Source organism: Mauremys reevesii, linkage group 3 (assembly GCF_016161935.1).
Source record: "Mauremys reevesii isolate NIE-2019 linkage group 3, ASM1616193v1, whole genome shotgun sequence".
Lineage (NCBI taxonomy): Eukaryota > Metazoa > Chordata > Testudines > Geoemydidae > Mauremys > Mauremys reevesii.
This window is the reverse complement of record NC_052625.1, coordinates 178401360-178413650: the sequence shown is the minus strand read 5'-3', so window position 1 is coordinate 178413650 and position 12291 is coordinate 178401360. Positions and strand designations below refer to the sequence as shown.

Below are 12291 nucleotides of genomic sequence, written 5' to 3'. Positions count from 1 at the left end.
CCAGAAGTATTCGGCAGTATCCCACAATGCCTGTTCTAGCCTCTCTGGTCATCAGTTTGAACTCTACTGCCCTGGCCTCAGGTGACCAACCGTCAGACCCACCCTTTATATTCCCTGGGAATTTTAAAAATCCCCTTCCTGTTTGCTCAGCCGGGCGTGGCGTGCTATCAATGAAACTTTCCAGGTGACCATGTCTCCACACGCCATGCGAGCCCCACTGTGGAGCAATGGCAAGTTGCTGGACCATATCAGTGTTTGGGGGGAGGAAGCTGTCCAGTCCCAGCTGCGCTCCAGCCGTAAGAATTACGATATCTTCGGGCAGATATCAAGGGCCATGATGGAAAGGGGCCATGACCGGGATGCACTGCAGTGCAGGATTAAAGTGAAGGAGCTGCAGAATGCCTACCACAAAGCCCGCGAGGCAAACAACCACTCCGGTGCTGCCCCTGCAACCTGCCAATTCTACAAAGAGCTGGACGCGATACTTGGGGGTGATCCCACCTCCACTCTGAGCACCACCATGGACACTTCAGAGTGGGGAGAGGAGGAGGAAAGCAAGAGTGAGGGTACTGGGGTGGGGGGAGACACCGCGGAGTCCCAGTAGGCATACAGCCAAGAGCTCTTCTCGAGCCAGAAGGAAGGTAGCCAGTTGCAGCGGCCGGTACTTGGTGGAGGACAAACAGAAGAGCAGGTTCCTGGTAAGCAGCTTTTTTTTTTTTTCTTTTCAGGAAGGAAATTTTTCGGTGCGGGCTCTTTGGGAGAGGAGGGTTAGGGCTGCATGCATGCCTAGATGCAGAATAGCGCATTGATGTGATCTATCACAGTGCGGTAATCGGCTTCGGTAATCTCTTCAAAAGTCTTGTCCAGAACGTGGGCAATGCGCTTGCACAGGTTTCTTGGGAGAGCCACTGTGGTCCTTGTCCCAGTCAGGCTAACATGTCCACGCCACTGTGCTGTGAGGGGCGGGGGGACCATTGCTGCACACAGACAAGCTGCATATGGGCCAGGGTGGAAGCCGCATAGCAGTAGAAGACCCTCTCTTGCTTCCCAGGTCACCCTCAGCAGTGAGAGATCTTCCAGGACGAACTCCTGTGGAAAATGTGGGGACAGTGTTCAGTGTAGGTGCCCCCTGTAGCCGTTGGGTCTCCCCAAGGCACAGAAAACCAGAGGACAGTACAGCCGTGAAACAATCAGTCCCTCTTACTCACCATTTTGGGGCCCCCATGGGTGATGTGCGCTCTCTTTGCGATGGGAAAATTATGCTATTGTGTAGACTGTGTGTGCCCTCCTAAAGTGCAGGGGAATCATCACTCTGTCTGGTATAAACAATGCTGCCTCTGTTAAGTGTTGCATTTTGCCTTCATCATATGCAACCTTGAGATCTAAGCAGTCTGTGTTATCACCGGCTGAGAGACTTCAAAGACTCAGGAAGAGGCTGCAAAAAAGCAAAGAAGAGACGCTGCAACAAGTGATGCATCAATCTCTTAAAGAGAATCAAAAAACACAGGAGTGGAGGGAGAGCGAAAGCAGGATCCACCAGGAAAACGCAGCGCACCGGTGGCAAAGCACGGATCGGCTGGTAAGCATCCTGGAGCGCCAAGCAGATTCTATCCAGGCGCTCGTAGCCATGCAGGCAGAGCACTACCGCGCCCACCCCCACCCTGAAGCCCTTGTCCCAAAACTCTTGCCCTTATGCCCCCATGTCACCTCCAACCCACTTTACCCAACATCTGGGTTCTTACTGCCACCAGCTGCCTCCAACACCTGTATCTTCACTACCCAGCCCTGAAAACTACGACCCTTACCCTCTGCACTCAACCCCTATCACCATGCAGTATAGCCATCCTGAAGTGCAGCACTCATTGCACAGCACTCCAGACAGGATATATGCAAATCTGTGATTGTACCGTTCCCCACCCCACCCCCTTGCCCTTTCTGATTCCCAAGAAGTTGTTTCTTTTAAATACATGAATTCTCATTTCAATAAATGGATTCTTTGGCTTTGAAAACATTCTTTATTATTGCTTAAAGTAAAAGATATCTTAGCCCAGGAAAGAAACAGGCACTGCAAATCAGCTTAGCAAACATAGATTCCTACTAACATTGTAAGCACTGCACTTCACTCCCGTGCAGGGCACCAGACATTACTGCTGGTTTTCAGCCTCAAATTCCTCCCTCAAGGCATCCCTAATCCTTGCAGCCCCTTGCTGGGCCCCTCTAATAGCCCTGCTCTCTGTCTGTGCAAATTCAGCCTCCAGGTGTTGAACCTTGGAGGTCCATGCCTGACTGAATCTTTCACCCTTCCCTTCACAAGTATTATGGAGGGTATGGCACACGGATATAACCGCGGGGATGCTGTGTTTGGCCAAGTCCAGCTTCCCATACAAAAATTGCCAGCAACCCAAAAGCACATTCCACAGTCATTCGGCACTGGCTCAGCCTGTAGTGAACCATTCCTTGCTGCTGTCAAGGCTCCCTGTGTAGGGTTTCATGAGCCAAGGCATTAATGGGTAAGCCGGGTCTCCAAGGATCACAGTGGGCATTTTGACTTCCCCTACTGTGATCTTCCACTCTGGGGAAAAAAGTCCCAGCCTGCAGCTTCCTTAACAGGCCAGTGTTCCGAAAGATGCGTGCATCATGCACCTTTCCAGGCCAGCCTGCGTTAATGTCAATGAAACGCCCACGGTGATCCACAAGCACCTGGAGAACCATAGAGAAATACCCCTTCCGATTAACGTACTCGGATGCTAGGTGGGGTGGTGCAAGAATAGGAAAGTGTGTCCCATCTATCGCCCCTCCACAGTTAGGGAAACCCATTTGTGCAAAGCCATCCACAATGTCCTGTACGTTACCCGGAGTCACGGTTCTTCTGAGCAGGATGCAATTAATGGCCCTGCAAACTTGCATCAACACAATTTCAACGGTTGACTTTCCCACTCCAAACTGGTTCGCGACCAATCGGTAACTGTCTAGAGTTGCCAGCTTCCAGATTGCAGTAGCCACCTGCTTCTCCATCGGCAGAGGAGCTCTCAATCTCGTGTCCTTGCACCGCAGGGTGGGGGCAAGCTCCTCACACAGTCCCATGAAAGTGGCTTTTCTCATCCGAAAGTTCTGCAGTCACTGCTCGTCATCCCAGACTTGCATGACAATGTGATCCCACCACTCAGTGACTGTTTCCCGAGCCCAAAAGCGGCGTTCCATGGTGCTGAGCATGTCCATGAATGCCACAAACAATTTTGTGTCGTATGCGTTATGCGACTTGGTATCATCATCAGACTCCTCACTATCGCTCTGGATCTTAAGGAATAGCTCGACTGCCAAATGTGATGTGCTGGCGAGACTCGTCAGCATGCTCCTCAGCAGTTCGGGCTCCATTTCCCGCAGACCGAAACGGAACACAGACTGTGCTGCACAGAAACCGTTGAAAGATGGCGCCAAATGTGGATGGAAACACAGGGATTGCTGGGATGTGAAGCAATGCATCACGGGGTGTTAGGACAGGACCCAGAATTCCCCGCCCCCTTCCCACAACCCCCGGCACCAGAATTGGAAGAGGTGCTCTGTGGGATAGCTGCCCATAATGCACTGCTCCCAATACCACTACAAGTGCCGCAAATGTGGCCACGACAGTGCGCTGGCGGCTGTCAGTGTGGACAGACTGCAGCGCTTTCCCTACTCAGCTGTACGAAGACAGGTTTAACTCACAGCACTGTACAGCTGCAAATGTAGCCATACCCTTAGAATTACTTCAAGAAAATCAGTTGACATTCTGTGATGGAAGAGTGGATCTGCTTATTACAAAAGAACCTCGGAGTTAAACACCAAAGTTACAAACTGACCGGTCAACCCCATACTTCATTTGGAAACAGAAGTACAAAATCAGGCAGCAGCAGAGACGGGGGGGAAGGGCAGTACAATACTGTGTTTAAATGTAAACTACTAAAAAATTTTAAAAAAATACAAGATAAGGAAACTTTCTGTGCTTATTTTTTTAAATGTTTAAAAACAGCATTTTTCTTCTGCATAGTAGAGTTTCAAAGCTGTATTAAGTCAATGTTCGGTTTCTAAACTTTTGAAAACTATAACATTTTGTTCAGAGTTGCAAACATTTCAGAGGTACGAACAACCTCCATTCCTGAGGTGTTCATAACGCTAAGGTTCTACTGTAGTTATATTACAGTAGTAGTCAGAAACCCTCATCAGGGCCTAGTTGTGTACTTACAAACTGTAAAAGACAGTCCTAGCCCAAAAGACCTGCTCCTACTCCCATTACTCGATGGAAAAACTTCCATTGACTTCTTTGGGAGTTTGGACTGGACCAGTCAGTCATGGCAGAAAATATAAGATCTAGGTAATTTCATTTAAAACAGGATGTAGTATAATTTACAAAAAGGAGTTAACCTCCTTGGCAGCTGCATACACTTAAATTTTTAAGTACTATAATAAAAGCTATGCAATGATTTATTTGTTTGTAAAGAAGAGCCAAATTTAAATAGACTCCCATCTCGGGAATCTGAATCTATTCCGCAAGAGAGCCTTTGGAATCAACTGCTCCTTAACAGAAAGATGACTGTTCTACCCTAACTTCAGTGGCGTTACCCTGGAGTTGTGTAACTAACTGAGAGCAAAATCTGATGCATACTAGAAAATGGAACATGAGATGGGTTGGTTCTAAGTTGTTTCTAGAGCTTTCTTAAGAGAACTAATTCATTGTATCTATTTCAGTTCCCCCTTTGTTCTATTTGTTGCTCCCTTCAGAAAAGGATCTGTGGATGAATTTGCTTAGTCATTAAGGTGACTAGGGAGGGTATCCTGTCCAGTCATATGCAGAATTCTTGTTTTATATATAGCCACATCTAAGAGATGTCAGGGGAAGTAAATTTATTTTTCCATTAAGCACTGTAAGTATAAACCTTATGGTCAGAATTTCTATAGGGGAAAGAACTCTCTACTCCATCTATTGGTGAAAAGGAAAAAGTGCTCCCTTAGCTTCATTTGCACACACTACCTACCCACAATTCCTCTAGTGACCCCTTGGGAAGTCACCATAAGCAGACACGAACTTGTATTTTGTAAGGGGTGGGGGGACAGTGGGTTCCTTAGAAGCTGAAAGTGGGAAAAGATTTCTGATCGTGTGGCAGAAAGCTCTCATTTCTAGACAGTGTAGGACTCTGCTCAAGGGTTCTAAATGTTCTTAGTGTTCTTAATTTCTTTCCTATGAGGATTTTGCTGCAAGAGAAAGTACAGAGGACTCTGTGGCAAAGGATAACGCAAACTAAGTATTTTGTAGTGAGAAATGATTGAGAGTGAGGACTTCATGCCGAAAGATGATGCAGAGGGCAACGGGAGAGCTGAGTGGACTCCAGTGAAGCCCTGCCTACCCAGAAACTTAACAATACTGAATCACTTAATTGGGTCAGGTTGTGGTATCTCCAGGTGAGACCAAACAAGGACAGGTGACTGAGCTCCAAAGGGCCCCTGAGGCTGCTGCTACTCACTGACCCAACCCATGAGTGAGGTTTGGTGCACTGGTGACATTGTCCCCCAGGCAATGGTGTGGTTAAGGACATTCTGACCGGTGGGTGAGAAGGGTGTTAAATGCCCTACTGTCAGCATTACTAGGAGGGGGTATTGCTGTGTTTTCCCATGTTTGTGACTGTTCTTTCCACTAATAAAGTTTTCCTTGTTTGTACATACTCTGGGTGGTTGTGAGAGGGGAAGCCCTGCCTGTTAGAGGCACGCAGGGAGAGAGATGGTTGTTTTTCCAAGTTTCTGGGTGAGGTTCAAGACAGTTTAGTTATTTGTCAAGAGGAACATAAGCTATATTGACCTCAGCCCTTTTTTGCTGCTGTTAACTACCCTGGAAGAAGGGTTACACAAGCACTGAGTCTTCTGATGAGGACCTGCTAATAGTCTCACAAATGCTGGTGTCTTGCTGAACAGCACACTTACTTGCTGGATGCTGTAGCAGGAAACCTATTGTTTGACTGGTAACACTGAGTCACAGAAACAATTTCCTGGCTCAGAGAGAGGCTGTGTCCCCCTGGTTTTCCTAAACACTGCACCAAAAAAACCCCATGCATCTCTTACAGTCTTGTTGCAACATTCCTCTGACCCAAGGAGGGTTAGGATTTTTTTCCCTTCGTGTATGTAAAATTTCAGTTAGTTTTGAGGATTCAGCTCTTTTTAAACCATGTTAACATTTTTATCAGTAACTTATTTGAAAAAAGTAGATGTTCTCAAAACTTCCAGTTATGAAATTCAAATGGAAATCTGAACTTGCTTTCTATTTTGTAAAAGACTGCTGGAAAGATAACTGAAGGGGGGAAGTGATCCACTTTAGGGAGCAATCCTGGCCTGGCAGTGATAAGTCTAGATGACCTAATTTGTCTTTTTCCATTAAAGTTGATGATTCTGAGTCTAGTCATGAAGGCACATGACTGAAAGTTCAAAATGTTATGGAAAGCTCATTGCATAAGAAACAAGCAACAGCGACCCTGCTATGCTTGACTCAGCCACCTTTTCAGACATTGATTAATGGAACACTATACAATTTTCTGTGTGTGGGTCGGTCTTTTAGCTGACACCTTAAAAACTGTGTTCCCATCGGCACCACATAGACACTAAGGAATAGGTCCTCAACTGCACCAGAGCTCTGCATAACTTTCAGTAGTAGGCTCAGGGATGCTCTAAATTATGCCTAGCTGCGATGGCCCCAAAACAACTGTTCTGAAGTCAGGGATTCTTGGAGTGCAGCAGCATTGTGGCCATACCCCTTCCCACACCCCCATGCCCTGCAGGCCAGGTGTAGGTTGGTGGGAGCATAGGGGTGGGTGTCCCAGCTCAGTTCTACCCCAGGAGACTCCCTAGGTAGCTGGTTGAGCTGGTTTTTGTGCCCAGCAGCACAAAACAGCTGTATTGGGTTTCACAATCTTGCTGTAAAGATTCAAGGGATTTTTAAAAACTATGGGAGTCTGCCCTGATATTTATTTCCCCTCCCATCACTGAAGCACTGTCTCTGCCAGAGGTGGCTGCATTTCAGTGGTGTCGCTCACAGGTGTGCTGGCTGCCAACAACCTCTAAGGGATGTTACCCTATGTCCTAGCAATCCCCATTTACTGTATCTGCGGTCATAACCCTTTTCCCCTGACTCTTTGCCCCCCCTCCTCCGCACTGGTAGCCTGGTAGAATTATGACATGGGCGCTACTACAAGAGCAGTAAACTACTGGAATGTCCCTCTGTGTACAGGGAGATGGCTCTTTTATGGGCCAGCTGTTCCTTCTCAACCTCCTGGGCCTGAGAAGGAGCCTTAGCACTTATCCATGTTGAGTTTTACATCAAATGTGTCCCCTTAGCTCTTTTAGTACTTAGTTTATTATAGTTGTTCTTAATAGTAGTTACTGTTTAGTACTTAGTAATAGTAGCTTTTAGATAGTTTCTCCCCTCCTGGGAGTTTTTTCTTTATTGAAAGGGCATGCCCAGTTCTCCTGGTTTCAAATGTTGCCTGTTGTGCCAGGAGGCAATTGCCGTGACAGACACTCCAGGTGCATCCGTTTTCTCACCAGATGGTTCACCCCATGTTTCTTCCCGTGCTCCACTGCTACGGAGTGATTTGGAAGAGGGTTTTGATGAAGATCTTGCCTTGGTCTCCCAAATAGGGGTGCAAGGCTCTCCTCTTCATTCCTACACAGGCTCTTTTCCAGAGGTCTCCTGCGAAGATTGGTGTCACTCATGAGAGACAGCCACAACCACCATCTTGCTGGTATGCCTCCACCCATGTCATATGCAATACCTCCTTGGCGATAGTGAGACCCTTGGATGGCCTATCCCCACCAATTCTCTCTAGGGTCTCTCACACCACCCACCACAGAGAGAGACAACCTTCTTTCACACCCCCCCCAGGACACAGGAACTTCAGGAAAAAAACTTTGAGGAACAGGAGTTGGGGCTGATGAAGACGTCTCTCCACCACACAATATCTGTTCATCTCCGGATAAAGTCTTTATGCCACCTCCTCCAACCCTGGCAGATGATTTCAAGCAGTTTCAGGACCTTGTGAAGAGAACTGCAGATTCTTTGCAGATCCCTTCTGAGGAGGTCACAGAATCACATCGTAAGCTGCTTGACATCCTTCATATGACTTAATCTGCCTGTCTTGCCTTGCCTTGCCTGTTAACCTTTGCAAGGTCCAGTAGGGCCTCATTATCTGGCACACCCCATCCACATTTCCACCTACATGCAAGAGAGCAGATAAGAAATATTATGTTCCATCTAAGGACTCATAATTTTTATTCTCTCATCCCTCTCCTAGCTCTTTGGCTGTCAACATGGTTAACAAATGTGGGAGGCAACACCACGCTAAATCCACGCCCTATGACAAGGATCATAAGTACCTTTACCTGTTTGATAAAAAATTGTATTGGCATCTACTTAGCAATTCAGAATCACCAACTACCAGACTTTAATGGCAAAATGCAATCATACAAATTATATCAAGTTGAACTAATTTATTGAGCATCTACCAGGAGAACATAAAGAGCAAGTCCAGGCAATTATTGTGGAAGGCCAGTTGCTCACCAGAACATCTTTGTAAGCCTCCCTCAACATTGCTGATACTGCTACCCATTTGATTTCTACAGCAGTAGTTATGAGGAGGGCCTCCTGGCTCCCGCTGTCAGGATTTCCAAAGGAGGTTCAACATACCATCAAGGTACTAAATTGTTTGCTGACAACATGGATGAATCCCTGCACACGTTAAAGAACTTCAGGGCCCAGGGGTCTTTTCAAAGGATGTATCAGTAGTGGCACACCTCTGCAGAAAAGGAATTCTGCTGTTTCTTTACCTAGATGATTGGCTTCTGAATGGTCACTCTCTGGACATAACTTCACAGCCAACTTGCAAATCTATAGACCTGCAGGCCTACAACTGAGCATTCAAAAATCCACCTTGACCCATGTGCAAAAGTTTGAATTCATAGGAGCTCATCTCAGTTTAACAGCAGTAAGAGCCTACCTCCCAATGCCTAGATTCGTGGCCCTGTCCAAACAGTCAACATGATCCAGATCAGCCCTCAAACCCTCAAGAACTATCTTCAGCTCTTGGGGCATATGGCAGCTGGTACTTTGCACATCAACCTTCTGGAACTCAGGGCATCAGATACTTCTGTCTCCCATTTCTACCACTTATTAGGGGCAAACACAGACAACAGGTCATGCATGTTCTATATCAACCAACAAGGAGGGGCAAATCCTGCTCCCACTGTGCCAAGGCTATTGTGCTTTGGAATTGGTGCATATGCAATCTGATCGTCATCACAGCAGCTGACCTTCCAGGAGTACAGAATGTGACTGTGGACACGCTCAGCAGAACCATCTCTCAAGACCACAAGTGGGAACTAGATTCCATCATACTACACCACATATTTCGACAATAGGGCACCCCTCAAATAGACTTGTTCACCTTGGTGACAAATAAGAAATACACCCAGCTCTGCTCCAGAGGCGATCTGGGTTATCGATCTTTGGGAGATGCCTTTCACCTTCAGTGATCGTCGGGTCACTGTATGTGTTCCCATGATTCCTCTCATATCCAAAGTTCTACTCAAAATAAAACAGGAAGAAGCCAAAGCTATTCTAATAGACTCCATCTGGCCCAGACAAACATGGTTTCTTTACCTGATTCAGCTGGATGTTTACTCACCAATCACACTCCAGGCCCCTCAAAATCTCCTCTCCCAGGAAGGTGGGAAGATCATTCAGCCCAATCTTGGAATTCTTTGCCTTAAAGCATGTCTGATTGATGGGTCACAGGATTAGAAACAGCCTTTCAGAGAAAGTAAAAGCAGTGTTGTTACACAGCAGAAAATCATCTACTCATTACACTTACTTACAAAAATGGACAAGATTTGACTGCTGATGTGACATCTTATGCATTCCACCAACAACCTCATCAGTGTCAGATGTACTGGACTACATCCTAAAACTAATTGGGGCTGTCACTGAGTTCCATTAGAACCCACTTGGCAGCCATCATGGCTTTCTGTTCTCCAATAGAATGCTATTCCATATTTGCCCATCCAACAACAATGTGGTTCTCCAGGGGGCTTGGGAATGTCTCTCTTTCTACTAGTCAAGCCTTATTGAAATTTGGGGGGGCGGGCGGGTGGAAACCTGCTCACGTCAAGAGGTCCCTCCCCCAGCCTTGAGGGAGGAACCACTGGACCCAGGATCCAACTGAGTATGGGGGACAACTAAGGAATAACAGGGATGGGAGTGGAGGTCAAAGGTTCAAAACGGGTTCCAGAGAGCATCCTACTTCACTTTAGGCCCTCAATCTGGTTCTCAAACACCTTAAGATCTCAGTTTGAACCAATGGGCCCTTATGGCATACCCCCCTTTCACAATATTTCTCAAAGACAAGGTCACACTACAATCACACCCAAGTTTTTACCAAAAATATCTTCCGAGTTCCATATTAACCAATCCTATTCACCTCCCAATCTTCCACTCTAAATCTCACCTGGAGAAAGAGGAGGTGCTGTTACACACCCTTGATGTCAGGACAGCCGTGGCCTTCTATGTTGACAGGACTGAACTTTTCAGGAAGACTCCAAAATTATTTGTCTCAATTGCAAACAGATTGAAAAGGTCTGCACTCTCTAAACAAAGACTTTCCAAGTGGATATCCAACTGCATTAGTTATTGCTACCAGTCTTGTAATCTCCAAGCACACTTGGACATATGAATTCATTTTGCATGATCTATTTCCACTTCTACAGCCTTTCTCAAAAATGTTCCTGTAACAAGAGGGGCTTGGAGAGCCAGTCGGTCTAGTGGTTAGAGTATCTGGCTTCCTGCTCCTGGGGTCAAGGTGCCTCAATATTTAGGGGAGTAGGGAGACCCATGCCCTCCCATTCCACCAGGTCCCAGCCCAGGTCCCTGTGTAAGTCACCCCTGAGTAGGGGACCTCCTAGCAGAGATCCTCCATTCATTCCCCTGGACTACTTCCTACTGTTTCCCCTTTAGTTTGGGGCATGGTCCCTAAGGTCCAAGTTCCTGTGGTGGCTTAACTCTTAGTAGTGTCCTCTTGTGAACCCTGGGTAGCATCCTGCTGTGGTCCTAGGTTCCTCCAGTGAGAGCAGCCGTAAGTTTGACAGGGTCAGAACCCCAACAAGGTCTCTGTGCTTCAGTCACCTGGTTTTCTCTCAGGCTGGGTGCCCCTAGGCCTCTTTCTTTGTCTCTTTTGACCAGGGAGACACTGCTTGGTCCCTGGGGGCTGCCTCAGCTGGCAGGCTAGTGGTCCTTCCTTCAGATAGGGAGGCAGCTAGCTCCTGACTCTTTGCCAGTCAACCCTGAACTGAGGCAGGCTCCCTCCTTTTCTCTCCTTTATAGGCCTTCCATTGGCCACGGATATAATGGGGTTGAGACTAACTAGGCCTAAAGGCTCTCCTAAGCCCCTTCTCTTCTGGTGGGTGGTTCCTCTGCTTTGCCACAGTCCCCATCACATAGAGCTGCAACTTGGACCTCTATACACACATTTGCTAAGCATTATGCAATAACTCACGACTCTGCTTCCAGTGCTGCATTCGGCCTGGCTACATTTTCTTAAAAACTGGACTCAACTTTGAAGCCCCTCCTTCTTTCTTTGAGGGAATTGGTTGGTAGTCAGCTAGAGTGGAGCACACATAGGGATACTACTCAAAATGGTTACTCACCCTGTGCAGTAACTGTGGTTCTTCGAGTTGTGTCCCCCTATGCATGATCTAATACTCGCTGTCCTTCCCCTCAGCTTTGGAGTTCTCTGCTGTGTAGCTTTACGGTAGAGAAGGAAGTGAGAGCAGTTTGCCTGCACAGTGCTATATACAACAGCATGGAGCACAAGATTGAGTAACATGCATGCACGGGTTGAACGGACACCGCTATGAGAAATCTCTGATCAAAGGCACACGGGCTGCAAATGCATCTAGACTGCAGTACCCATAAGGGGATACATCTCAAGAAACCACTATTACGGCACAGGCTAAGTAACCATTTTTTTCTAAAACATACAAAATAAAATGTATAAAAAGAGATTAGATCCAAAAAATCAAAGTGATCGTCTTTATTGGATAAGAAAACAGCACTTGTAGCCTTAGCAGAACCATCACTGTTGACTCTTAATGTGATCATGAACAGGGCCGGCTCCAGACACCAGCCTACCAAGCACGTGCTTGGGGCGGCACCTTGGGACGGGGCAGTGCTCAAGGTTTGTTTTTGTTTTTTATGGTTTGGCCCCACAGCGCTGGGGGCGC

At 47.0% G+C, this 12291-nt stretch overlaps 1 long non-coding RNA gene across 1 annotated transcript; it reads right to left on the bottom strand.

The window, feature by feature from the left end:
- Positions 1-1214: 1214 nt before the first annotated feature.
- Positions 1215-12135, bottom strand: LOC120401272. Its single transcript, XR_005596364.1, has 3 exons — positions 11716-12135; positions 9702-9824; positions 1215-1435 (listed from the first exon to the last, which is right to left on the bottom strand). It is a non-coding gene; the product is annotated as an uncharacterized LOC120401272 (long non-coding RNA).
- Positions 12136-12291: the final 156 nt, after the last annotated feature.